We start from the raw sequence: 5,000 nt of genomic DNA, 5'->3' as shown, positions 1-5,000 counted from the left end.
AGACTATGTATTTAACGAGCAGACATTAACACGTGTTCTGGACTTTCGTAGGAAAACGCACAAAAACTTTCAGTAAGATATTGAACCGTTGTATGAAGATACGTTGAACTGTTTACCAGAGAGAACTCAAATTCACTCAGACCATTTCCCTAAAAGAAACTCAATAATAATATCTTACAGTAGCCTAAACTATAACCTGGATAAACTACCAGGGTCAATAGGATCCTCCTAGTTGATCTTCTTCCTCCACAGATCTGTTGGAACCTTTTTTTTGATAAGTGCTGCAACTGTAACAAATTTGCATCGCTCACGCTATAAACAGTTTAGATGCAAAATATTCACAGGCGAGTATTTCCACCATTTTGTCTTTTATTTGTCTTTTATAAGTTGAAAGTAGTAAGAAAAGTATAATTTCTTTGACTAACCTGAAACACGAGAACCTTTAAACTCCCACACATTCCTAAATAAACAGAATCCTTATTTCAATATGATTGTAGGACTTTGTTTCACTTCAGTATTTTGAACCAGATATCTCAGTGCACTAGTTTGTTCTCACCAGGCCTTTGAACAGAATAATACTGAACAAATACAGGAAGAAGTACTGTTGTGTTGGGCCCATTATGGAGCAGACTTGTTCCGTCATTATTATTTTATAGTTTCCAGCTGTTTGGTCTCTCTTCTCTCTTCCTGTCGTGGTGTTTCTGACTACTGATCCGCCGTAAACGACCTTGACAGTCATTGGTTTTTAGGACGCTGTTTTGCTTCACAACTGTATTCGTCCTTAATGTGCAATGAAATTCACACATATACTAAAGGCGTGATTAGCATATATATTGTATTGACACAGTGGCAATATGTTCTCTCTCTTTCTTTATCTATCCGTCTTTTTCCCTCTCTCCATACCTTTCTCCCCCCCCCCCCCCCCCCCTCCCCCCCCCCCCCCCCCCCGTCTGTGTTTGTGCTGCACTTTGAAGTTCAGCTTTGCTGCTTTCTTGTAATTTTTTATCTGCAGAACACGCCGTCGCCACATTGCTGCGATTATTTACAGTAAAAATAAACATTGCTACAGACAGCTGGATGTTTTTCACCTCCCACATTTCATTTTCACATCTCAGCTGAGCCGCTGTTTTTATTTCATGTAGTGATGTACAGTGGAGAGAGGTCTCACCTGCTACACATGGAAATATACTTAAACTCTACATTCACTGATTAGAAGTGAGTTCAGGATGTAATGGTACAAGTTCTAATCATTAATCAAGATATCTGTGCTGATTAAATACATGAGAATGATGCAATACCTGTGAAAAATAATAGGACTGAATGCTTAACTAATTGTCTTCATGTGAGCTGATTTATTGTAGCCAGTAATAAACATATTATATTAGCATCATCGTCGGTCTAGACGGACAGAGGAATCAAGGAGCTTGTTGTTGTTCAACTAAACCTAAAAGTGTTGGTGCATAAAATGAAAGTTTGACTGTTTTAAGGGGCGTGTCCTGTAGTACTGTGAGACTGCGGATAGAACGACTCGCTCGAGTTTGGTGTTTTAGCCGTAAGCATCTTGGTTTTTGGCCGTCGCCATCTTGTTGTTTTTGTGACAGAAGTGACACAACAAGGCGGAGCTAAGAACAACCGAACACTAATTAAGACATTTCAAGGCAACTGCAAAGTTGCATTTAACTTCCATGAAGTGAAAACAGTCTGTGAAAGAGTTAAAGACCAAAACACGGGCACCTGCCAGACCGGACAACGCTGTAGTATCGACCTGTCAATCACTGTGTAGCCCCGCCCTAAAGCATACCCTGCTTTATGTACTAAATGAACATCATGCTGTATTGAAGAAGACTTGAAACTAGAGATTGAGACCATAAACTCATGTTTACAATGTTTACTGAGGTAATAAATCAAGAGAGAAGTAGAGTCATTTTCTCATAGACTTCTATACAACCAGAGGAGTCGCCCCCTGGTGGACACTAGAGAGAATGCAGCTTTAAGAGACTTGATAGTCGCGTATTTCAGCAAATTACGGCAAACCAGAATACATTTCTTCCTTTTGTCTTCATTTGTTTTTCTTAAGAGAAGTGATTTACAGCAGATATGTTGCTGCAATTTTTTTTAGCTGGACTTCAATGCAAGTTAGAGACTAATCAATTATTTTTTCATTCTTTGGAATAGAATAGAATAGAACATAATAAGTAGTATTATATAAGCTTTGTATGTTCTGGTGAGGTTTGGCTTCACTCTCTTTCTTTCTCTCTTTTCTTTCATTCATGGTGTCCATTAGCGCTCCTCTGTCTCTTTGCCAGCCATTCACATTTCCTATGGAGACAGAACACACACACACACACACACACACACATACACACATACACACACACATACACACAGACTGTGTTGAGTTCCCTTGGTTACCGAATGCCTTTTTCATTGACTGTCCGTTACCATGGAAGTGAAAGGACGAGAGGATGATTAGAGGAGAGGAGAGAAGGAGGTGATGGAGACGATGGAAAAAAAGGAGACACAAGAAGGAAAAATAAATTGTAAGAGAGAATAAAAAGCAGGAGGGAGGAGAGTGAGAATGGAGGGGAAGAAAACAAAAGATGAGGGGATAATTAGTGAAGAGGAATGAAGAGGAGCAAAGAAGTGGAAAAGAAAGGAAGGAGGGAGTAGAGGAGAGGAGGGATGGAGTTACAGTTCCTCTATTTCTATTTCCACTTGTCTCCATTTCATTTACTTTCCTTATGCTCCTTTTCTTCTCCTTATTTATTAGGGAAATAAGTTCCCACAAACACACACTTCACTGATCCTGGATCAGTGAAGTGTGTGTTGATTTGTGGATCAGATACAAACCATGAACACACACACGCTATCGACTGACACACACATAAATCCAGCTGTGCATAAACACATGCATAATCTATGAGACGTGTGTGTGTGTGTGTTTGTGTGTGTGTGTGTGTGTGTTTTTCAACCAATCACAGTCTAATTCCTGGAGAAAACAGAAAGTGACACCGATGTCGTGGATCAGAGCCAAGACGAGGCTCAGCAATTAGATGTCACCACACACACACACACACACACACACACACACACACACACACACACACACACACACATACACAGGCACACACACACGCACAGTGATTATGATTCCTTCCTTCAGATGATTGTAGAAGCTCAGAACCTTGTCTCGTGAAAACGACATTCCCGACAACAAGAACTTCAGCGTTCAGTGTTTTCTCTGTTTGTTTTTGATTTATCACAAATAAGGAAGATTTAGACAAAAACAATGAAAACTACTACGGAGACAGAATGGAAATACATTGAATGGCTATTGTTAAAAATACATAAAATTAAAATAGTGTCCATCAACGTAGAGATATTCAGTGGTAGAATACAACAACATTGTTGCTTTGGCTTTGAAAATAATATAGTCCTGTGGTTTAAAGTCTATAGAGCTCACGGCGTAGTAAGCCACTTTCGGTACAATTGCAAAAAAGATGTCACAGGACTTTAAAAATGAAACACCAAAGTATGGTTTACATTATTTACTACCTTGTGATTTGCAAGTGCCTTCATCATTTCAAGTGTTTATTGTGAAAAAACATGTTATTTCTCTCCCTGAGGTTTGAAATAACATTAGAATATTCATTTTAATACATTTAACTCTAATTTTGTTGATGTATTGGGTCATTTTTTCTGCTGTATTTCTCTGTGTTAGTGTGCTCTGGTTCTGCTCCGTCATCTCCCTCCTCCTCTTCCTCCTCTTCTCCTTGTTGCAAATCAGATATGACAGGAAACATTGTCCTTGTAATGGAGACTCAGGGCACTCTGCCTCTGTGTCTCTCACACACACACACACACACACACACACACACACACACACGCACACACACACTCTGTACCTGTTAGTCTCTAACCGACTCGTGTTGGATTATTTGTCTTTTGTCCGTCTCGTACATCGGATCGTTATCAACACAGTTTAACTGTTTAACTGCCAGTTGACGGAGCAGTTCAGTTATTATCTCTCAGCAGAGTTTAATTAAAACAGATTGATATTTGATTTTATTAATTCAATGAAGAGAATCAGGCTTTTTAAAAGCTTTAAAACATCAGATCATTTTTTTATTTAAATATATTTCGAGCCTGCATTCCTTTCTGATTTTTTGAGTTGTTTAGTTTGAGCCACATGTTCTCATTTCTGAATCTGAGGTGCAGATCAACAGTCCGATGTTTAGTCATTCATAGAAAGAAGCAAATATTTGAAGGCTTGAGTTTGCGATTTCACCGTCACCATCTTGGATTACGGTCGTTGGCAACCAGTGAACAAGAAGAGACCATATAAGCACTGAGGAGGAGTGACGTAGAGACGCCGTTATACGTCTCTGGTGTCGACCTGTCAATCGCCGTGTAGCCCCGCCCTAAAGCATACTCTGCTTTATGGTCTGTTTGACTCTAAATGGACCATCATTTACTAAATGAACATCATGCTGTAGTGAAGAAGACTTGAAACTAGAGATTGAGACCATAAACTCATGTTTACAATGTTTACTGAGGTAATAAATCAAGAGAGAAGTAGAGTCATTTTCTCATAGACTTCTATACAACCAGAGGAGTCGCCCCCTGGTGGACATTGGAGAGAATGCAGCTTTAAGAAACTTCCTCATCGGCTTCACTTTAAAGAACTGGAGGTTGCCGCCTGGTTCAGAGCCACAGCTGATGGTGTGTTTGGAGTTCCTCTTCATAGTGCAGCCACAATAAATCTAGATGATTATGTTGGAACACATAAATAATCTTCTGGCTGCAGTGCGACACTTTAACCTGATGAAGAAGAAAACAAAGAGGACGAGCGACCGCGTGCAGTTGTTTCCCGACTTTAGTGGTGAAGTCAATTTCCATCTCTCTCCACATCTCTCTGTGGATTAGTATGCTTTTAAAATGTCTCTATCCTCCCAAAATCACTGTTTCAAAAAAAGTCGACTCTACAAAGGAAAGTCCCC

This window comes from Anarrhichthys ocellatus, unplaced genomic scaffold (genome assembly GCF_004355925.1).
Source record: "Anarrhichthys ocellatus isolate YVR2014 unplaced genomic scaffold, GSC_Weel_1.0 scaffold7, whole genome shotgun sequence".
Classification (NCBI taxonomy): Eukaryota; Metazoa; Chordata; class Actinopteri; order Perciformes; family Anarhichadidae; genus Anarrhichthys; species Anarrhichthys ocellatus.
This window is presented reverse-complemented; position numbering follows the sequence as displayed.